Consider the following 25283-nt stretch of genomic DNA (forward strand, 5'->3'; position numbering starts at 1 on the left):
CAGCCCTTGGGAAAGGGTTAACACCCCAGCTCATGGTCGCCCCAGTTCAGAGCTTTCCGTTCTGAATCCCCAATATGTGCCTTGCAGAGGTCAGGCGCTGGGGAGAAAAGGGCAATGCAAGCTCTCCCAGAGAATGAATGGGGCCCCTTGACTCCCAGGGAATTGTAATCACTCTTGCTTATTTTCGGTATGCAGCATGGATTGGAATGATAATCAGTACTTCTTTTGGTGAGGATCAGCTTCAGTGTAGGCAAGGATGTCGACTACAGTAGAGCCTCACTTATCTAACACTCGCTTATTCAACATTCTGGATTATCCAACGCATTTTTGTAGTCAATGTTTTCAACATATCGTGATATTTTGGTGCTAAATTCATAAATACAGTAATTACTACATAGCATTACTGCATATTGAACTACTTTTTCTGCCAAATTTGTTGTCTAACATGATGTTTTGGTGCTTAATTTGTAAAATCATAACCTAATTTGATGTTTAATAGGCTTTTCCTTAATGCCTCCTTATTATCCAACATTCTGCCAGCCCGTTTACTACATTTATACCCCGCTCTTCACGCCCCAAAGGGGACTCAGAGGGGCGTACAAATTATATGTACATACAATATATTGTGTCCAATTCTGGGCACCGCAGTTGAAGGGAGATGTTGACACGCTGGAATGTGGCCAGAGGAGAGTTCTTGATTGGGTTGCTGTACGTTTTCCAGACTGTTAACAGAAGCATTCTCTCCTGATGTTTTGCCCACAACTATGGCAGACATCCTCGGAGGTTGTGAAGTATATTGAAAACTAAGGAAAGGAGTGTTGTATGTTTTCCGGGCTGTATGGCCATGTTCCAGAAGTATTCTCTCCTAATGTTTCGCCCACATCTATGGCAGGCATTCTCAGAGGTTGTGAGGTATGGAGAAACTAAGCAAGGAAGATTTATATATACAGTAGAGTCTCACTTATCCAACACTCGCTTATCCAACATTCTGGATTATCCAACACATTTTTGTAGTCAATGTTTTCAATATACAGTAGAGTCTCACTTATCCAACGTTCTGGATTATCCAACGCATTTTTGTAGTCAATGTTTTCAATATATCATGATATTTAGGTGCTAAATTCGTAAATACAGTAATTACTACATAGCATTAATGTGTAATGAACTACTTTTTCTGTCAAATTTGTTGTATAACATGATGTTTTGGTGCTTAATTTGTAAAATCATAACCTATTTTGATGTTTAATTGGCTTTTTCTTAATCTCTCCTTATTATCCAACATATTCACTTATCCAACATTCTGCCGGCCCGTTTATGTTGGATATGTGAGACTCTACTGTACATACAATATTATATTATTAGCATGGCACAATATTAGCATTAAATTACTATATTGGACTATACCACTCTACTGTAATATTATTAGTAATATTACATGTACAGTGGAATATGTACTGTGGAATATCCATGGTGGGAGAAAGAGCTCTTGTCTGCCTGAGGCAAGTGTGAATTTTGCAATTGGCCACCTTGATTAGCATTGAAAATCCTTGCAGCTTCAAAGCCTGGCTGCTTCCTGGCTGGGTGATCCTTTGTTGGGAAGTGTTAGCTGGCCATGATTGCTTCCTGTCAGGAATTTCCCCGTTTTCTGAGGGGTGTATTTTATTTACTGCCCTGATTTTAGAGTTTTTAAATACTTATTTTGTTCAGTATAGGCATGGATTTTGATTATAATACATACTAGTTTGGCTACCTGGCGATGCCTGGGTTATTTGAAAAAGACATTGTATATTTTTGGATGTTAGGTAAAATCAGTTTGTTAATTTGTAACACTATTTTTAAAGGAAAAACTCAGTCTTTCCTTTTGTTTATGTTTTTATGAATACTCCTATTAGAAAATTCATAAGGATATGGGTGAACTACAATTCCCCAAAATTATGGGTCAATTATCCCAAACCCTACCAGTGTTCAAAGTTGGTCATGTTGGGTCTATGTGCCAAGTTTGGTCCAGATTTGTGTAGGCTGGGTTCAGTAAATACAGGTGAACTATAACTCCCCTAAATCAAGGTCAATTCCCACCAAACCCCTCCAGTGTTTACTGCTGGTCATGGGAGTTCTGTGTGCCAAGTTTGATCCAATTCCATCATTGGTGGGGTTCAGGGTGCTATTGGATTGTAGGTGAACTATAAATCCCAGCAACTCCAATTCCCAAATGTCAAGGTCAATTTCCACAAAACTCCACCAGTATTCAAATTTGGGTATATTGAGTATGCATGTCAAGATTGGTCCAGATCCATCATCAGGGTTCACAATGCTCTCTGGATATAGGTGAACTATAACTCTCCTAAATCAAGCTCAATTCCCACCAAACCCCTCCAGTATTTACTGCTGGTCACGGGGGTTTTGTGTGCCAAGATTGGTTCAGATCCATTGTCAGTGGGGGTCACAGTTGTCTCTGGAAGTGGGAGCCAATAGGAAAGCTGCCACATTGTCACCCACATACAAACAAACATATATATGTTTACTTTTACTATATATACAGATTTATTTTGTGTGAAATGTGGCCCAGAAATTAGACTGAACTTTGAATTCTATCTTGAAAAGAAGTGATGATAGGAAGGAGAGTTTTAAGGTCACTGCTGGATTTATTATTATCTACTCAGGTCTTGCCTGGGCTCTTGTGGGCATTTTCATACTAATTCATCCTTCCAGGATTTGGTGTATTCGATTTGGTTGCTTCCTCTAGCTTTTGTCACGCTGTGTATATTCTCTTTCTGTCAGGATTCTCATTGTAGACAGATGCTGTCTTACAGATCCTAAAGAGTCACAGTGCATTACTGTGTGTTTGTTGTTGTATGCCTTATGGCTGTTTCCAATGTAAGGTGACTGGATCTGTTTGGCAGAGGCTTGCCTTGTGTCCTTTTGAGGCTGAGAGAGTGTTGCCCAAGGTCACCAGGGATTCTGTGGTTGAGCAGAGATTTGAACCTTGGTCTCCAAAGTTTTAGTCCAGTACTTAAAGCAGTACTCTGCACAGTTCAGGAGTAAATCCCACTGAACTGCTAAATGAGGATTGAATCTAGGAAATTGCTTGGCAAATACATTTCTATGAAACTCGGCTTTGCTACTATAACATGATATGTTTTGAAGTTAACGTGAGAGTGGTGCTGGCTTGTGTTACATATTACCAATATAATACCAAGTAATTGTCAGTGCAGTGACAAAGTTAGAAGGCCTTTAAAATCCTTTCCTCCATCATTCCTTGACGCGTATCCTCTCATCCCCTTGAAGCAGACCCCCCCCCCAATTAGATGTAACAATTCTTTAGTATGTTTATGTTTTTGCAAACAGAAGGATCGGGAGACCTTTGCCACACAAAAATGTGGTCATCTTTACATGTGTTTGTGGTCATTGTCAATCTAGTAAAGGTTTATGTTTCTGTTCTTCGTGTCTGCTTAGGGATCTGCTTGCAAAAATATCATACTAGTTCAACCCCAAGCTCACTTTTACATGGCCTAGGAAAAAATGCTGGGATTTCAAGAAGCTTATGACAAAAAGTCTAACATATTAAAAAATGGTAACCCTCTTTCGGCAATAAATTATCCCAACTGTGATAAATATTTGACTAGTAACAGTGGCTGAGGCTCAGATATCTTAATGCATGCTAATATGTTCTTAAGGCTTGTCAGTCATTATTAGTGTCTCTGTGGGGACCAATGGATCATGCTGCTGGCACCATCAAGCCAGATGGCACTGGGGAAAGGTGCAGAGATAAATGGATTGAAAAGGAGTTTAAGTGCATTGGTTGCAGTAGCTTAAAACAGTAGTGTTTCCCTCTTTGTTTGTACCATGCAGACTAGTGTAGTTGTATTTCCAGTCTGAGAGTAGGACATATTCTTTAACTTGTAGGGCAAAAATCCTGTCCATCATCTTAGCCACAGTTAAGTCTTTAATCACTAGAAACCGTCACTGTAGTTTAATGTGATCAGTTAGCGTGAAACAAAGTTTAAAACCAGCCAGGAATCCTAGTTTGCATAGGTCAGCATATGCTTAAAAATACCTATTTTTCCTAGAATCATGTAGTACTATGGAACAGATGTGCCTAGAAAAAATGTTTTGGATTTTCTGCTTAGTTTAATCATAACTCATTTTCTATAGATCCAAGTGGTATGCCATTAATGATAGACATGCCATTTTGAAAACTAGCCAGGCCTATTAGATACTACCAGTAGGTATAAATATAAATGTGAGAGTGTTTCTAAAAGCTTTCAGGTATAATTAGTGCATCTAAAGGCATTGAATATTTGCCTATGTTTTTCTTAGTGTGTTGTAATCCGCCCTGAGTCCCCTTGGGGAGATAGGGTGGAATATAAATAAAGTTTTATTATTATGATGATAAAGCTGTTTAAGACTTCTTTCTAAGATATTTAGATTGCCCACTGTCCTTTTAGTGACCCATTACTTCTGTGACCCCCTCCTCCTGATATTGGAAGTTTGTCTGTTTATCTATACACATAATAAAAGTGAAAATGTGTAGGTGTGTATGTGGCTGGGGTGCCCACTTTCACAGGCAGGCTCCCAATTGCACAAACAGCTGTAGCTCCCACCTATGGCCCTCCCACCAATGACATTGCAGGTTATAGTGAGCATCATGAACACATCCAAGAGTCCTGCCAGTGTCATCCACAAACACCATACTTGCCCCCACCCTAGTGAAGGATTTTATAGGGGACAATTTCATCCTAGATTTTATGTGTTTCCTCTACCACAGGCATCACAGGGTTCCTTTCCTCTCTCCATTGGTGTAGAATTTGCATGACCCCACCCACTGCCTCTCCCTTAACCCTTTCCTACACTTGCCGATGGCGCACAGCAAACAGAGAGGAATTGATCAGCAACTGAATATACTAGAGGGGTTTGGGGGACTGACTCAACAGGATGAAAGTTGTAGTTCACCCTGCATCAAGACAGATGTGGGAAGTGTTTGTAGTTTGAAACTGCATTATATGGTCAGTATGGACTTACGCAGTTTAACTGCATTGAATTGCATTATAGTGTAGATGTGGTCTCCATTGCTGGAGGCTACTCTAATGATGTGCTCTCTAATGCTTTTGATGTCATTTCCCATCAACTCCTGTCAGGGAGCTCAAATCCCCTGTAAAGAATACCAGGTTGTGGAAATTTGAAGGCAGATACAAATGCAGATATCATTTGATTGCGGTGCTTTTTTTTTTTTAAGTGGCAGAACAAACTGGATTGTGTCCTTGCTCATTATCAAGTTCTGTTTACTGAATTATGACCCTTCCCAAACTCTGGAGCTCCCTTCCTGGAGAGGTTAGATTGGCAACCACTGCAGTCTTGAGTGAAATTTCTACATGACTCAGAAGTCCGAGTGCATCTTGAAAAAAGGCCTTCAATAATGTGTTATATTGTCTGATGTGTTGTCAAAGGCTTTCATGGCTGGAATCACTGGGTTGTTGTAAGTTTTCTGGGCTGGATGGCCATGCTCCAGAAGCATTCTCTCCTGATGTTTCACCCACATCTATGGTAGACATGCTCAGAGGTTGTGAGGTCTGTTGGAAACTAGGCGATTGGAGTTTATATATTTGTGGAATGTCCAGGGTGGGAAAAAGAACTCTTGTCTGTTTGCATCAAGTGTGAATGTTGCAATTGGCCACCTTGATTAGCATTGAATGGTCTTTCAGCTTCAAAGCCTGGCTGCTTCCTGCCTGGGGGAATCCTTTGTTGGGAGGTGTTAGCTGCCCCTGATTATTTCATGCCTGGAATTTCCCTATTATCTGAGTGTTGTTCTTTATTTACTGTCCTGATTTTAGAGTTTTTAAAATACTGGTAACCAGATTTTGTTCATTTTCATGGTTTCCTCCTTTCTGTTGAAATTATCCACATGCTTGTTGATTTCAATGGCTTTTCTGTTGTATTGTCTGTTTTTGTTTTATTTTTAATGGCCATAATTTTGTTTCAATTTTTCTCTGCAGCAAACTTCCAATTATATCTTTTTAACTCTTGTGTAAGCCACCTTGTGTGCCAGTGCTGGAGAAAGAGTAGGTGGATGAAAATTGTAATAATAACCATTATCACTGGAAATTTGCTTATCTTGGCGAGCCTAACTCTTTTCCATGATTTTCTTCTAGCACATTGAACAAAGATTTGGGCTGTATGCCTTCCTTTTTTACATTGAGCTGTACTTTTTCAGTGCTCTGAATAATAAATCTTAAGATCTCTTGCTGTGTGACACACATCTTACAATATGAAGACAAGAGAGGAGGAAACTAGTGGTCCTTTTGGGACTGATAACTTTCAAAATAAATTTTAAGAGCTGCCTCTGAATTCAAGCTAACTAGGAGTGTACCCTGAGGTCCTATTGACAGTTCAGAAAAATAGAAATCATTTAAATACTATGGTTGTATCATATGTGTATTTGTATGCAAGGCTGAAGAAATTGCTTCTTAATTATCCTGATTTGTTCATGGAAATTTTGGCCGGGATGCTCTTTCTTCTCAAATAAGAGTCCCTGCCAAAATTATTCACTGCATGATGTATTATCCTGGGATCTTTTAAAAATGTATTGTTTAAGGTTATTGTAATTACCCAAAAGCAGGAAGTATGCTAAAGGTGAGCAACATGAAGGATTAGGGACTATTTTCCATCCACACCCAGCAGACCTTCCAGTGAAAAAGAACTGAATGCCATTGGACATTCTGGGTGTATGATTTTTCCATTTTTTTTTCAATGATGGGAAGCAGAGGTTACAAAAATAGTCAGCAGATATTTGAATTTTATAGACTGTATAATTCCTATCCCCGAAGTATATATTCTTTATTGTTGTCTCATGATCACAACTACATTCCAGTGGGAAATTTTAAAATACATAAACTTTAGCAGAGACTTTTTTTGGGACAGGAAAATTAATGTTTTATTTTTCTTACCTTTCTCTAGTTAGCTGGGTTTACAGATGCACTTAGTGATGTAGCAGAAGGTCAAGCAGATTGCAGAACTGTATATGTTGCTAATGAATGTTGAAAGAGTGCTCATGAAAATACAGTAGACTCTCTGTAAACCGGCACCCAAGGGGATTGGTAGATGTAAGATAAATGTAGTTTCTAGTTGATTGACACATCCTAATAAAAAATAAGCCTAACTAATGCTATATATACAATATACTCTGTATTGATTTGATGTAAATATTGAAATAAAGTAATTAAAAATAAAATTATGATCAATAAAGACAGATTTAACGTAATACAGTTTTACTATGAATGCAGTGTTATTTTTTCATTTTTTCTGGTTGTTTGAGAGTTCTGGTTACTTGAGTTCTGGTTAACTGAGAGTTTATTGTATATGTCATTTTCCTGTCTGATCAGGAGCCTGGTCCATTTTAAATCAGTCAGGTTTAAAAGGGTATCTGTAGAAGTGTGTAGATTTGCATGGCAGTGATGTGGATAGTAAATATATTACATCAGGGCTAGTGAACCATCTTTAATTCCAGGAGGGTAGCCTCAGGTATGACCTGGATAGAATGAACCCAGGCCTTACCTTCAGATTATCAGGTGAGGGAATGACATATGGCTTTTGCCAGAGAACTGATTACTTGTAAAGATCTTTAGAAAGTAGACTAAATACAAACTTTTAGCAAAGCAATGCAATTTTACTGTCTGTCTAAGAGAGGGATGGAGCCCTTGACTGGGAATTTCATAGTCCAGGTGATGTTACAGAAAAGTCATTATTTAGCATACTGTCTGTCTTAGAGCTCCTGATGTCACAGTGGTTTAAACCGCTGAGCTGCTGAACTTGCTAACCAAAAGGTCAGTGGTTCGATTCCTGGGAGCGGGGTGAGCTCCCACTGTTAGCCCCAGCTTATGCCAACCTAGCAGTTCAAAGACATGCAAATGTGAGTAGATCTGGCGGGAAAGTAATGGCGCTCCATGCAGTCATGCTGGCCACATGACCATGGAGGTGTCTACAGACAATGCTGGCTCTTTGGCTTAGAAATTGAGGTGAACACTAACCCCCAAAGTCGGACACGACTAGACTTAACGTCAGGGGAAAACCTTTATCTTTACCTGTGTTGGTGGTGAGATCTACAGAATTGCTGTGGCAATGACTTCAGCATTTAGAAAGGAGGCATTTTATACGTTTCTAGACCCAATGCCTTTTAAGGTCTTGTGCATCAAAAACAGTACATTAAATAAGACTTGAAAAGAAATAAGAAGCCAGAGCAGTTGGTTAATTGTCTGCAAAAAGCACGGCAGACAACAGCCTACTTGTTGTAGTTTGTAGTCAAGATTTCTAGATGTGTGTGTGTGTATCTATCCATTTGTCTTTGCAGATTCTCTTACAATGCAATTGTTCATTTATGGAAGTTATTGAAATAAAGAAAAGTCTGGAAAACAGGCAAATTGGTCATCGGAATCTAGCTTGAAATCTCACAGACTGTATGTTTAAAACTTTTGGTATACTCAGATATAAGTCTTGAAATTTTCATTAAAAATCCACCCTAGGTTAATTTATCCATGGATCAATGTAAGCACTGTCCCTTAACTCTAAACCTGTGGGTCTCCAGGTGTTTTGGCCTATAACTCCCAGAAATCCCAGCCAGTTTACCAGCTGTTAGGATTTCTGGGAACTGAAGTCCTAGAAATCTGGGAATTGAAGTTTGTTTAGAGCAGTTGAGAACCACTGCTCTAAACAAAAAAGGAGCCACCCCTTTCTCTGTGTAGTGTGACTAATGGCAAGAGCTTAGTTCGTCTCAGGAGAATCTAAAGGAAGCACCGACCTCTCCTCTTTCCACCACCTTTAGGTCGACATATACATGAGTATATATGGTACTCTTTCTGTTCGTTATACATACAGATGACCCTTTTTTGCCTTGTGAAAAAATACAAAACTCTTTATTCTTCAGTATCATTTCATGCAATCATCGTTGGATCAATTTTAGTATGCTTTAAGCTGTTCATATTTTATTTGGCTCACATAAGTTTTAGGATCTATGCCAGCCTGTATTGATTCTTTTACTTAGTCCATTGTGCCAGTTCTCTGACCTTTCACTGGCATATCTGAAGACTCCTTATGCCCGAGGTGGAGAAGCTGCAGCCGTCGACCTAATTTAAGGCAGCTTTCATTGTCACATAGCTCTCTGAATACTGCAGCCTTTGCCTTTTCCCCCAGCCCTTAAAGGAATTGCTGCTTTCATGTTCAAGAGGAAGAGGGTGGCAGAAATAGAGCTGTGTAATAGTGGTGTGCTGCCAACTTCACTGATCATGGGCTATGGTTCTAGAGTAACTTTCTCCTTGGGTTAACAGTTGGGTTCCTGCTTTAGAACAATACAGAATGAAATTGACTGACCACTAGTGCTTTTCCAACAAATCAAGTTACTGTTGATATTCAAAATCATTTAATTAATGCTTTAAAAAGTCATAACTCTATTTTAAAAATAATAATAATAGGTGGAAGTGTATATTTAAAGGTGTTTGGATTTTGTGCCTATCTAATTTTTCGGATATCAGAATAGTGTTTATCCTTCTTCCAAGTTAGGTCCCACTGTGTTTAACAAGGCTTATTCTCAATAAGTAGAAGATTGTATACAACACACATACACATGTATACAAACTCCAGTGCATTAAACATCATATCTGTATCAGCTTTGTTCTGTTTTCCCAAGCTCTGTTTGTTGGTCCCCCAACTCCCACTGTGACATATTTCAGCCATCCAGACCATGTTTTCAGCATGAGTCATTTCAAACTGCAGCATTTATGCACAGTGTGCAAAATTGTTTCCCAAGTTCCTTGCCTTCAGTTTGAGAAACAAACAACAATGTATCCATAGCTTTTCTGTATCGCTTGTGCTGGAGAATAAAAAGCTTTGTCAGCGGCAAATCATAAAGTATATTTTTGACCATTCTTCAGTAAGCAGAAACCGGTGCCCCACTACTGGCAAGAATTTTACAAGGACTCCATTGGGGGACGATGCAATCAAATGAATTTTGTAGTGACTTATGGTTAAGCATCTTAAGACGCCGAGTCAGAAAACTTTCTCAGGCTGGAGCAGAACAAGCGAAGTAATCTGTACTAAATTACAGAGACTAATCTGCCAGAATAATTAACTGGAATCAGTATGCCATGGCTAATCTCTCGAGTATCAATAAGCCTCTTAGCTGGATAAGTGTAAATACTGCAGTGCACTTCTATGCATGTTTACTCTGAAGTAAGACCAATTAAGCTAAGTGGAATTTATTCCCAGGTATAGGATCACAATCTCCATATACTTTATTATTCATAGAGGTGTTTTTCACAGAACAACCATTTCTTGGTTGCTAGAATGAACACAGTATACAGTCTGCATCTGTTTACAAGTTACAGCATTTAATCTAATGGAAACACAAAGGCTTATTAGTGCATAGAGACCACTCATATTTGCACGTTTAAATTTTTCAAATTTGGTCATTTGCCAATTGGATTAATATGTTCGCTCAAAGAGTATTTGGGTCCTTTAGTGTTACTCTGTGGTTGACCTCTGTTGGATGTTGATCATAGAGCCATGCTAGAGGATCTAGAGATTCCTAGAAAGATATTTCCTCTTTTTAAAATTCACAAACTTTTGTAGGATTCTTGCAACCTTAATTCCTGTGAATGTGGAGGGTCTCTTGTATATGGTAATGAAAAGAGTGAATGATACACTCAGATGTCAGCAACCCAACTTTCAAGTCAGCAGTTAAGCTGACACAAAGGTTTAACCCATTGCACCACCGTGATTCCTCACACCAAATTTATCCCATTTGTATACCGAATGATTGTTTTTCAAATACTGCTTGAGATGTGTGCCCAGTCTTTTTCAGCAACAAAGAACATATAGTAACTTATCCATGAAACAAGACATGACCTCTTGCCATAAAATCACAAAAAATCAATAAAGTACCAAGCAATCCGGGATGTGCAATATTTAATTTGTTCATGTTATATTCATATGTATGCATTTAAAATAACATGTCTGTGACCCCTAAAGAGATTTGGGTATATGTTTTTGACATGGTATATTCTTGGTGGTATAGTTTTGATTGAATCTGAAATTGAATGATGTTGTGTAATTCGATTCTGTTCAGATTGACTATCCCAGTCCTTATCTTTTAAACAACGTTGTTGTCTATAAAGATATAAATCCAATTTTTAATCCCAGCAAGAGTAAATCCACTGAAACAATGGAAATGTTGTAAATTAATATGTATGTTAATGCCATTTCTTGGATCTAACAGTTGGATTGTGGCTACTGTTTTTTACACATGGGTGCTACTTATAAATTGAATTTATTTCTAATAGGGCCATCTTCTTGTGCCCTGGAGTTTGCTTGTTTTCAGCTTGATTCCTAGAAAAATGAAATTACATGCAAGCTTATATTTCCATCAGTTTGAATTGACCCAAACCCCTGGGCTTTTATTATTGTGTTCTCCTTTTTCGATGAGCAGTTTTTAATGCCACAGAAGTTTTTCTCGAAATCCAGAGGTCCCCAGTGCCCTGTTATTATTTTATGTTTCAGTTAAAGTGTTCTGCTTGCTTTTATAGTGATTCAGAATTCCCATGTGTCTTTAGCTCATAATATAACTTTTGCTTAGTATAAATTAAATACCCTAAAAAGAATGCTAATGTTATTTGATATTAGCAGTTCATATCCACTTACTATGCTTAACTCTTTCAGAGAGACACTGTTACCTCCCAAAACGGCATTCTATATAAAAACTTACCTTAATTCAGTAGTAATAAGATATACCGTTTGGAATAGTGTGAAGAGTGATGGCGGTGTTACAAAATACATTATGTTTCAGAAAACTGTTCTTCTCTGAAAATCCAACAAACATTGTTCTGTGAAATGTAATGAGGAGGCTATAGCCCTTTACAGCAAACATACTGTTTGGTTCAACTACTATAAAAAGCCATTCAAGCTGTTACATTTTTGTAAAGTTGTGATATTTCATTTTAATGTAATACCGAAATCTATTTATTAAGACATACATCGAATGTAAAATGAACCCATTTGAATGGATTTACTGAAATCCCAGTGGTGTTAAGGCTATCTCTATAGGTAGTAGAAATCAAGCCAGCTCCATAGAATTGGACTAGATGTTGAACTTTAAGCCAGAGCCACTCACTAATCTTAGTGGTTAAGTAAGACAAGTCACTCTACCTAATCTACTTAATGGGGCTGTAGAAAAGATATCATTAACTCAGTCTATATCTCTGGATGGAACACTGTTTAAGCTGGGAGTTGGAGCAGCAAAATTTGTTCAGTAACTGATAATGACTTGACTATTTCAAATCTTACTCTCAACACAGCAACTGCTGGTAATACAGGATTAACCTGCTTTCAACATGATTCTTTCTATGTATGTAGTAGTTCTCTTGTGTCATCTTTGCAATATGTAATCTGTATTAAATTGATGTTTATTAATAAGCCAGGACTAACGCCATACATGTCAAACATTTTGATAGGCAGATTTCTTGCTTATTGAGTCCAGACTTGGCTAAAAATTATCAATATTTTATTTTACCAGCACAAGTTTGTGTGTACTCAGTATTAGTTTCCACAGGGTAAGCAGTCTTGACAGAATAATAGCATGCATGACAAAGAGCTAAGTAATGCAGGGCAAGGGATCATTTTGCTGTTCAAATGTTTTGAATGTCAACTCCCACAATTCCTGCCAAGCATAGTCCGTGGTAAGGGATTATGGAAGCTGTAGACCAAAACATTTGAGGTTCACAGCATCCCCACCCTGACTAAATATATGGTTCAGTTGTATTACCACCAACAAAAGTAACATGGTAAACAGAGGTTTTGTTCTTCCATTTAGGATGTTTCTCTTGTTTGACTTCCTCCTTTGCTTGCAGAACTCTTACTGTGCAGGTGGAAGGAAGGAGAGACATAAGGTCTTATCCAAAGGAACTTGCAAAGGGATAAACAAATTTATTGGGACACTTAATTAGCATATTAATATTTTCATATCTGCCACAATACAGCTATATGTTTGAACAAGTTACGTCATGTATATATTTATATATTTGTTGTTTAATACAGTGGGCCATCACCATCCACTGGAAAAGGATAGAGAATGTGTTATGACTGAAACATTTTTATTCATGACTTAGATGAAGGATTAGAAGGCATGGTTATCAAGTTTGCAGACGACACCAAATTGGGAGTGATAGCCAATACTCCAGAAGACAGGAACAGAATTCAAAATGGTCTTGACAGATTAGAGTGATGGCCAGAACTAACAAATGAAGTTCAACAGGGACAAATGCAAGATACTCCACTTAGGCAGAAAAAATGAAATGCAAAGATACAGAATGGGGGATGCCTGGCTCGACAGCAGTACCTGTGAAAAAGATCTTGGAGTCCTTGTGGACAGCAAGTTAAAAATGTGATGTGATGGTTAAAGAAGCCAATGGGATTTTGGCCTGCATAAATAGGAGGATAGTGTCTAGGTCCAGGGAAGTCATGCTATTCATCTATTCTGCCTTGGGCACATCACACCAGGATTCTGCATCCAATTCTGGGCACTGCAATTAAAGGGAGGTGTGACAAGCTGAAATGTGTCCAGAGGGCGACGAAAATTATCAAGGGCCTGGAGAACAAGCCCTATGAGGAACGGCTTAAAGAACTGCACGTTTAACCTGCAGAAGAGAAGGCTGAGAGGAGACATGATGGCCATGTATAAGTATGCGAGGGGAAGTCATAGGGGGGAGGGAGTAAGCTTGCTTTCTGCTGTCCTGGAGACTAGGATGTGGAACAATGACTTCAAACTTCAGGAAAGGAGATTCCACCTGAATATTAGGAAGAACTTCCTATCTGTGAGAGCTGTTCAGCAGTGGAACTCTCTGCCCCGTAGGGTGGTGGAGGCTCCTTCTTTGGAGGCTTTTAAGCAGAGGCAGGATGGCCATCCAGTGCTTTGAATGCGATTTCCTGGTTTTCGGCAGGGGGTTGGACTGGATGGCCCGTGAGTTCTCTTCCAACTCTATGATTCTATGAAATCATTAAAGTGGCTTATGGAAAATTAATATTAGAATTTAAGTTGTTAGCTGGATTCAAGTAAACTGATATTCTTAACATAATTATAATATGTAATAGAATATTATTTTGTCTATATAATAAAGTTGTTCAGTAGGCATCCATGTTTAAAATCACTGAAATCAACAAATTGTAAGCTGCTCTGAGAGCCTTTTTGGTTGAAAAGTGAAATATAAATACTCTATATAAATACATAGATAGATAGCTAAGGATTGAAGAAAATGTTTTTGTGATAGGGAAACATGATTATTGATTAATCGTAAAACTTCATTTCCCCATTACTGTTAGAAAAAACAGCAAGGCATTTTAGTTAATCATGGGGTAAGCTGTACGATGGATGGTCTTTTGTGTAGAAGAAGGCTCCAGTACAAACAGTGTAGATGTCTTAAGTTACTGTGGAAACCAGCACTGCCAACACTCACTTCTTTGTACTTTGCTAATGGACTATAACCCTGATGAAAAGCTGTCTTCACTTTTCTGCAAGTTATTTTCTTAATTGGGGGTTCTTTGGTCCTCAGATTAGTGTCACTCAGTTCTGAGAATGGCTCGTAGAGTCACAGATTATTTCTGAGAAAGCAAATTTAAGGGCGAATCTTCCCACCCTTTCTTTTTTTGCCAGCCAACCTTCAGTAACTGTTTGCACCTTCATTAAGTTATTTTAGCTTGATAGTCTATATAAGGTCTGTAAGATTGCACTGGAAAATTGGTGATGTGAAATAACTATAATTCCTGTTTTATTTTCCCCATTTCTCTTTTCCAAGCAGTAATATTAATAGTTATTCTAGGCAGGTTTTGATGTAAGCCTTGACCTCTGAGAAGTAATGAAGTTTTTGTATTTTTTGCTTGCAACCTAATACGCCTGGGTTTTGAGAGACCTATGCCTGATTATAAATTGATAATTATAAGCAATCTTTTTGAAGATAAAAAAATATAGAGGAGGATTTCCCGCCAATATGTGTACCTATTTCACCACTGCACAAATGTTATTTTCCAATGCAAATAAAACTGTGAGAATGAATGGATCGTGATTCTGCTGCTGTGTCAATGTGCCTTTGAGGGAGGAGTAGTCACATGATGAGGTGGTGAGATCACTCTGCAGGGAACACCAGCTGCACTATTATTAGAGGGTTATACTGTCTGCCTTGGCTGTTTCAAGGCTCTTTTCCAGGCTGCTTGCATATTGTGTAGTGAACTCTATGGAAGTGAAATATTTGCCAAATTTCTTTTCCGTGAAAAGATTTCCCCTCTCTTCCCCCCTTCCTCTGCTCATTTAGGGGTGGGCTGGTGGTGTGGAGGATATACTTTATATTATTACTAGCTGTGCCCGGCCACGCGTTGCTGTGGCGAAGTATGATGGTATATATTACAGTAGAATCTCACTTATCCAACATTCGCTTATCCAGTGTTCTGTATTATCCAACGCAGTCTGCCTTTTAGTAGTAAATGTTTTGTAGTCAGTGTTTTAAATTCATTGTGCTATTTTGGTGCTAAATTTGTAATACAGTAATTACTACATAGTATTACTGCACATGGAACTACTTTTTCTGTCAAATTTGTTGTATGTTTTGGTGCTTAATTTGTATAATGATTACCTAATTTGATGTTTAGTTGGCTTTTCCTGAATCCCTTCTTATTATCCAACATATTCACTTATCCAACGTTCTACCGGCCTGTTTATGTTGGATAAGTGAGACTACTGTATATTTATAATCTTATATTATCTGCTTAGAACTGGATTATATGAGGCCCCTTCTTCACAGCTGTATAAAATGCACACTGAGGTGGATTATATGGCAGTGTGGAGTCAAAATTATCCAGTTCAAAGCAGATAATATAAGATTATAAATGGGTTATATAGCTGTGTGGAAGGGCCTTGAGTCTACACTGCCATATAATCCAGTTCAAATCAGATAATCTGTATTTTATAGGCAGTGTGGAAGAGGCCTAAGTGAGGCCTAACTCTGCCTGTCCCCTAGGCTGAGTGGGTTGCTAGGAGACCAAGTGGGCGAAGCTTAGCCTTCTAACTGGCAGAAATTGGATAAAAACAATTATTCCTTCTCCCTCTAATTAGGACTTTATTTTTATTTTATTTTTGTTGTATGAACATAGAGGCATGGATGAGGGGTTGTGCTGCCAAGTTTAGTGTTTCTGGGATGTGTAGTTTTGTTGTTTTGTCCTAGGCCGAAATTTCATTACCATATTTCATTACCATATATATATATATATATATATATATATATATATATATATATATATATAACCATTCCCCAAGCTAGTTGAGAAAATTCTGGATATGAGAAAAATAAAGGCAAAGACCATATATTGCAAGAGGCTCATACACTAATAGGAAATGCAGTTTGAGAAAACCTGACTCAACATATGATCCAAGAATTTCAATGACAGTCTGTGACCAGGATTCGTCCTGTGCTGGATTGGACTAGATGGCCCATGAGGTCTCTTCCAACTCTACTATTCTATGATTCTATGGATGGGCTTACACTCCCCTGAAGACTTGTGTATGAAGTTTAAAGTACTCTTGGACTCAACATTGAGGCTCAGGTTTCTGCAGTGGCCTTTGCACATTTAAAACTTGTGCATCAACTATGGCTGTTCTACAAGCCATGGTGGTATATGCCTTAGTTACACCCTGTTTGTATTACTGTAATGCACTCTATGTGGGGCTGCCTTTGAAAAATGTTCAGAAACTTCCAACTGGTCCAAAGAGCCGTATCCAGATTGCTAACTGGTGCAGGCTACAGGGAGCGCACAGCCCCTTGTTGCAGCAGCTCTACTGGTTGCCAGTCTGTTTCTGGACACAATTCAAAGGGCTGGATATGACCTATAAAGCTCTATATGACTCGGGTCCAGCTCATCAAGAGAGGTGGGTAACAAATAAATTTCATTATTTAATTATGATACGATATTATTATTATTATTTAGCAGATTGTATCTCCCAGTATGAATCTGCCCAAGCCCTGAGATTCTCAGGAGAGGTCCTTCTCTCAGTCCCACCAAGCTTGGTTGGTGGGAATATGAGAGAGGACCACCTCAGTAGCTATCGCTTTCCCTACCTAAAAGTCAGAATGGTCCCTTCCATGTGGTCCTTCCGGTGACAGGCTAAAATCTTTCTTTTAAAGATGAAAATTTAAAAAACCATTCAGGGGGTGTTTCGTTCTATGTAGTTTAATAGATTTGTTTAATGTCTTTATTGATTTTAACTATGTCTCTTATATGTTAGACTTTGATTCACACATTGTCATGGTTTTTAATGTTCGCCACTTTGAGTCTCCATTGGCAGAGATAAAGTGGGGTATGAATGCTACTACTATTACTACTACAGTGTAGTCTCACTTATCCAACACTCGTTTATCCAATGTTCTGGATTATCCAATGCATTTTTGTAGTCAATGTTTTCAATACATCGTGATATTTTGGTGCTAAATTCGTAAATACAGTAATTACTACATAGCATTCCTGTGTATTGAACTACCTTTTCTGTCAAATTTGTTGTATAACATGATATTTTGGTGCTTAATTTGTAAAATCATAACCTAATTTGATGTTTAATAGGCTTTTCCTTAATCTCTCCTTATTATCCAACATATTCGCTTATCCAACGTTCTGCCAGCTCCTTTACGTTGGATAAGTGAGACTCTACTGTACTAACAAACTATAGATAACGAATGCAGAGGAACAGACAGAAATAAGAGTAATGTTGAGCGCAGTACTACAGTGAATGCTGAATCTTTAGTTCACACTTCTTTTATTGATTTATATATTTACCGATCCTGAATATGTTCCTGAACTTAGCATGGAAAGAGGAAACCATGGATAATAGCAAACCCTATTAAAACAGATGTTTTGGCCTTCAACTCCCAGAAATTGTAACAGCTGGTAAACTGGCTGGGATTTCTGGGAGTTGTAGGTCAAAACACCTGGGGACCCACATGTTGAGAACCACTGATTTTGAGGTATCCTTTCTAAGAATTTACTAGGACCTTCAGGGCCTACCTTTTGGTGGAAGCATCCCATAGAATTGCCTGGAGGACCTAAACAATTCTTAGGACACATTTTGTCAGATGCAGGCAGGTGAAACCACAGGTACTGGTACAGGAGTCATGTCCTATTGTAGAGACTTATTATACCCACTAAGACACCAGTTTGTTCCAGTGACTTGTATGATAGATGTACACTGTTCATTCAACTACCATTGTTTGCCTTGCTTGCCATGGTGAGGTGGTTTCAAAAGTGGATGAATGCCAGTTGTGCCAAATGTGCTGCTCTGATAATCTTTTGTGAAGAGATTATTTTGCCTTGATTATTAGAATTTCTTCAACCCAGGCAATATATGTATATTTCTAAGGTTGTTTAAGGGAAGGTGAAAGATTAAATATAAGCTACTCTGTGTTTTTTTAAAAGAAAGAATATTTTCTTTTCTTTCTGATCTTAATTTGTCTTCTTAATACCTCTCATGTACGAGGGGTGTTCATTAAAGATTTCCCCTGCTCCACTTCTATTTATCACAGGATGCTGAAAATGCACATGTGTAATGACCTGAGTCTCTATAGGTTACCTGCCAATTTACAACTCAGAACTGATAACGGTCTTGAGTTTACAGGTGCTGAGGTTTGATTATGGACTCAATGGAATACAAAACAGTCATCAAGTTCCTTTACTTGAAAGGCCACACACCAAAGGAGATGTTCAATGAGATGAAAGAGGTTTATGGTGATGATTCCCCATCCTATGATGCAGTCAAGAACTGGCATCGCCAATTCAAATGTGGCCAGACCTCGGTGAAATCTGCTCCAGTTCCGGGGTGACCCCACTCTGCTATTGATGAACACACCATCCAGCAAGTGGAGGTCACCATTTTGAAAAATCTCCATGTAACCATTCACCACCTAGCCCAAAATGTCAAGATTGGTATTGAGTCCGTAGAAAAAATCGTCCAAGACCGTCTTCACATGCATAAGTTATGCGCTCGCTGAGTTCCCCAGCTGCTCACACCTTTCCAGAAGCAGGAATGAGTTGAATTGTCTCAACAGACTGATCACACAGGATGAAAGCTGGATCCATCACTGATCCTGAGACTAAAATCCAGTTGATGCAATAGAAGCATCATGACTCACCGCCTCCAAATAAGGCACGTGCCCAACTCTCAGCAGGCAAGGTCATGCTCACAGTATTTTGGGACCAGGACAGAGTAGTATTAATGGATTTCCTAGCAAAGGGTACCATGATCACTGGGGCATACTATGCTTCACTGCTGTGGAAATTGCGGGAGGCCATCAAAATCAAGAGACGCGACATGTTCACCAAAGGTATCCGCCTTCTGCAAGACAGTGCACCAGTTCACAACTCACATGTTGCCCAAATGGAAGCATGCTCCTGTGGCTTTGAAATTCTTCCACATCTCCCTTATTCACCCGGCCTTGCACCATCGGACTTCCACCTCTTTCCAACAATGAAGTTATTTTTGAAGGGCACACATTTTCAAATGAGACTCTGATTTCCGAAGTCACAACGTGGCTTTTGGAGCAACCTGTCAACTTCTACAAACAAGGTGTTTACAGTTGCTTAAAAAGATGGGAGAAGTGTGTGTCCCTAGGTGGCACCTATGCGGAGAAGGACTAATACCCGTGCCAAGTTTCATTGCTCTCAGTCCATAGGAAGTGGGTCAGGGGAAATCCTTAACAAATGCCACTCGTAATCAACTAAATTTAGCATAGGAAGTGCTGTATAACTGGAGGATCCTTTTTTAAAAAAAGGAATGTTTCGAGTTTGTAAAGTTTATCCTGGTAAATATATGTTTGCTGAAGTGGTGGTCTATGAAGCACCTAATAAGTATTCATCTAGAGGAAGAAAATATTGGTGTTTGTGAATTAGGACGTGTTTGTTGCTCTTCAATAATCCTGGACAGCCCCACGATTTTAAACCTGTATGCAAAAATATTTAATAAAAATTATCAAAAAAAAATCCTGGACAGAACAATGCATTTCCTCCCAACTGAGATTGTAATTCAGGAGCTAGGAAAAATTTAAAAGGATTAGTCACTTAGCTTTGGACTAAGCTTGACTACTTTACTGGAAAGTCTTTTTGAAGATTATCCTCCTGTAAAATGGTGAAAAGTGTTTGGTTTTGCTGCTGCTTTTATCCTGACAGAGCAAGAATTTGAAAAATGGAAATGTTTCTGTTTTCATATGGAAACCAGCTGAGCCAGGAAGAATTAGCCCTTTGTGATCATAAAGAGAAAGGGACAGACCTTTCTAAATATCAAGTACTGTCATAGTTTATATATTAACTTGTTTTGTTTGCAAAATCTCTGCATGTGATAAGGGACATTCAATAAGAACTACAGCTGTGCATTTTAATCTTGAACTAAAAGACAAGCAGTCCTTGCTTAGTTCTCAGCTTGTTGCTGTTTTAGAGAGGCAGTGGGCCAAGACAGAAAGGAAAGCAGCATATTCCTCTTGATATGTATGGCCTCACAGCTCCTTAGAAAGAACGTCTAAGAGGCTTATGTTTTGTCAAGACAGAAAGCAATATAGATGTGGACTCATATTACTGCCACTTGTCTATTGGAGGATGTCTGACAATTGAGACTAGGGATGGAAAATAGTTCCTTGGGTCAACACAGAAGCCTGAAAAGTAGCCGCTCAAGACTTGTTGCAAGGAGAAATGCACTTCCCTTAAAAATCTGCTCATTTGAGTGGGGTGTTTTGCAATATTAAGTATGCACAAAACTGTTTGCACATTTTAAAATATGGGCTGCAAGAAATGTGTGCACTTGAAAGAAATACACACAAATGCTCCAAGTATTGGGGAAAATTTTTGAATAAGAAAAAAGGCATTAGAATGTATATGAATCTCCAGGGTGAAACAAGAATAGAAGGTTTGGTCCCAGTCCATTGTCGGTGGGGGTCATAGTATCAGTGAAGGTACTGCAAGTCCCATTATCAGTGGCAAGTTTGGTCCAGATCAATCGTTGGTTGGGTTAACAGTTCTCCCTGGATATAGGTCAAGTACAACTCTTGTAAATCATGGTGAGTTCTCCCCAAACCTCTTGTTCAGTTGCAGATCAATTCCTTTGTTAACTGTGTGTTATAGGAAAGGGTAGGAAATGATTAAGGGTTAAGGTAGAGGCAGTGGGTGGGGTCATGCAAATTAAGGAACCCTGTGATATCCATTCTGGAAGAAAAACAGAATATCTAGGATGAAATGATCCCCTCATGAAAGCCTTCACTTGGGTGGGGGGCAGAATGGTGTTTGTGAAGGACATTGGCAGGGTTTGGGCTACATGTTTGTGATGCTCACTATAACCTGCAATGTCCTGGGAGGGAGTGACATGGTGGCTCCACAGCACTGGGAAGTATAGCCTGTTTGTGGAGGTCAGAGGCTGTCTGGGTGAGTAGACATCTGTGCCACATACACACATACAGATTTTTCACTTTTATTATGTGTATAGATATACCTTCAATTTGATTCTGACATATGATGGTCCTGTCATAGGTTTTTAAATCAAAAAATTATTATTCTGAGGCTGAGAGAGTATGACTTGCCCAAGGTTACCCTGTGTGTTTCCATTGTTGATCAGGGATTCGTATCCTGGACTATCTAAATCCTAGTCCATCATTCAGACCATTATGGCTCTATTTTTTTCTATTGGACTTTAATAAATTGTTCTTAAGTAAGCTTTTATGGCTTTCTTTTTATTACTGTGTTTGTATCTTCCTTTTCGATATGTAGGTGACAAAAATTGCAAGCTTTGGTGTGCCAAAGCATAATATTTTATTATATTTATGAAGTAAAAGATACATTTGAGGGTGCCTGTTTTGTGTGTTTGGAGCGGTGTTGTGTTGGTTGGAGTGTTGAACTACTTCTTGGTGTTTAAAGTGGGATAAATCACTCTTCCACACATGCTTTGTGGCTAACTCAAGGTCATATAATGGGAACCTATTAAGGTTCAATTACAGCCACACTTGTATGCACATGCATGGTGTTTTTAAGCTACAGAGAACAAACTATAACAAATTATACAGGCATTTCCTAGTTATCAGCTGTCTCATGCTCAAGTGTGTCATTACCGTTCATGAGCCATTCCACGATCATTTACCCTTTTAAGGGCCAAAAGGCTGCAGTTTTAGACAGTTGTTGAGAACTAGAAAATTCCTCTTGGGCAGCAGGACCAGATTATTTTCAATTTTAAAAAAAACGAACACTAGAAAGAGAAATACTGAATTGCTTTGACGTTTGTGTGTATGTTTATGATTAAATACATAAATACTGCAACTCTTTAAAGAAGAGCAGTGACTGTTCATGCAAGCATTTTCTGGTTCACATGAATTACCTATAAATAGCAAGCAACCACTTCACAAACATGTCAGACTGTAGGCTTTTTGTTTTTGGTCACCTACTTATTAGAGATATTAGTGTACTGTTTTGGAATGCGGTGCTATTTGAACTACAATGAGAGCAAGACGCCTCAGTGTTCATTGTGTGGATCTGTCCTCCAGAAGAATGTTTCCTCTGGCATAGTGAAGGAAACTGCCGTATTCCAGGCTCCCTTTAATAATTCAGTGGTAATTGTTGCTTTATGACTTACTCAGTACAGTAAATGTATTCAGGCCTAACAAGACTGTGCCCATTCTTGAGCAGTGGGCCGTTAACTGTTGTATTCTTTCCCAGTTATAATCTGATTAATAATTACAATGTTTCTGCAACATTGCAATTAAATGTTGTTTTGATTGGCAAGATTGTATTCAAAGAGTGTTGATGGTCAGGGTTGACAGAATGCCACTTAGTCCAATGCATTATAACGGTACGGTACTGCTGCTAGAGTTTATTTCTATGCCAACTTTGACTAGATGAGATGGAATAATAGCTAACGTCATTTTTAAAAAGCTTCTGTCAACCAGGCTATCTTTTGTCATGCTCTTGTGCCCCTTGTTTTCTGCTGATTTAAGTAAAAACAGGTAGTTTAGAAACTGGCAAGGATTTGTCTGTCTATGGTGCAAATAAACTGAAGGAAATCTTAAATAATTCAAATGTCATCTACTTGTTGGTCGCTTGTAGTGTGGCTAACTTGTCATGTGGCACTTGGAGCTTGCAATGGTTTTTTTCCCCCCCCCCATGTCAGGAGCAACCAGAGTTGCTCCTGGAGTGAGAGAATTGGCTGTCTGCAAGGACTTTGCCCAGGGGACGCCCGGATGTTTTGATGTTTTACCATCCTTGTGGGAGGCTTCTCTCATGTCCCCGCATGGAGCTGGAGCTGATAGAGGGAGCTCATCCGCGCTCTCCCTGGGTGGGATTCGAACCTGGCAGCCTTCAGGTCAGCAACCCAACCTTCAAGTCACAAGGCTGTTATACCCTAGGCCATCGGAGGCTTGCAGTTGTGAGAGCAGTGCTGTATATAGAAATTGAGTACTTGCAGTTTTAATAGTCTAAATACATATTTGGTTATTTTGTATTAAATCGGGGTGGACCAAGGTAACCAAATCTCTTCTGGTTTTTTTTTTCTGGGGAGTTCCCTCGTTCTCCTCTCCTTATTTGGAACCCTTTGAGTTTTGTTTGTTTGTTTTCGAAGCAGGAAATGACAAGTTGGTGAAAGGGCAGAAACTACAAAGAGCAGACAACCTCAATATTATGGCAGCTCCACTGGCTGCCGGTCCACTTCTGGGCTAAATACAAGGTGTTGGTTATTACCTATAAAGCCCTAAATCAGTGGTTCTCAACCTGTGGATCCCCAGGTCTTTTGGCCTACAACTCCCAGAAATCCCAGCCAGTTTACCAGCTGTTAGGATTTCTGGAGTTGAAGGCCAAAACATCTGGGGATGCACAGGTTGAGAACTGCTGCCCTAAATGTTTTGGGCCCAGGCTATCTAGAAAACTGCATCTCCTTGTACAAACCTGCCTGATCTCTTTGATCTGCCAAGGAGGCCCTACTCTCAGTCCCACCCCCATCTCAAGCACAGCTGGTGGGATTGAGAGAGAGGGCCTTCTCGGTGGTTGCCCCCTATTTTTGAAATGCTCTCACCAAGAAGAACAAAACAGCTTCCTCCTTACCCTGTTTCAAAAAGCAACTTACAACATTTCTATGCTCCCATAGAGCCCATAACATGGATAAATGGAACAGAAGGAAATGGTTTTGATATGCTATGTTAACTGGCTTTTAATGGTGTAAATGTTGATTATTTAATTGTTATTATTTAAATTACCTGTTTTTAACTTGTGTAGTATATTCTATTGTTGTTGCTTATGTTTTTTACTTCTGATGTATACAAGCATTGAATGCTTGCCTTTATTATGCTGGAAGCTGCTCTGAGTCCCCTCAGGGAGATAAGGTGGTTACAAATAAAGTTGTTGTTGTTGTTTTACAGAATAGGGAAAAGCAACTCCCACTCCTATGCTGTGGGGTGCAGTTGGTGATTTTGAGCCAGAAAAGTATGTAACGTTTCAATGATGGAGGGAGCTGGAGGGCAAAAATTGAGTGTTTGGCCTCCTAGGCTTCTACTGATAGTTCCCACATCTTCCATGCACTTTCAGGTTTATTGTACAAGGGGAAAATGAGTTAGTGGTGCATATGTTCAACATAAAAAATGCATCCTGAAAGTTTTTTTTTCCTTAGCCCCAAGACAAATGTCGGTGCAAACTGGGCTACTCACTCTTAGAGCAGATCCATTGAAATCAATGGAATTTAAGTCAGCCATCACTAACTTTAGTTACACTCATGAATGCATGAGTGACTTTGAACTAAAATATCAGTATCCGGCATTTGGAATAGCAAACCTTAGATAGCAGCTGGAGTTGAAACTAGAAATGAGTTTGCTTGACAGAAACACATGATAAATGCCAAACATGAATCAATAGATTGGTCTGTATTTGTGATGTTTCTTAGATTGCTCTGGCTTATATCCAATGTATTTTTGACCAAGATAATTATGTGGCTGAGTTTGGCTCTCACAAGCTGTCTGGGGACTCTTACCAGTCACAAGTTGCCATCTGGAGCCGCCGGATTCCATCTGGGGTCTATTGATCCAAAGGTCTAATATTCTACTATACAGCTGTCAGTGTCATAGCCTTGGGAACTTTTCCAGACATCAGTTCTGCAGTGTTTCACTATTGTCCATGTTCAATTCTTTTAAAAAATCATGGAATGAAACACTGCATGCATGTCTTAGAATCTGCTTTTTAAAAGTATTTTTATGATCAGATGT

The sequence above is a fragment of the Anolis carolinensis genome, chromosome 6 (genome assembly GCF_035594765.1).
Source record: "Anolis carolinensis isolate JA03-04 chromosome 6, rAnoCar3.1.pri, whole genome shotgun sequence".
Lineage (NCBI taxonomy): Eukaryota > Metazoa > Chordata > Lepidosauria > Squamata > Dactyloidae > Anolis > Anolis carolinensis.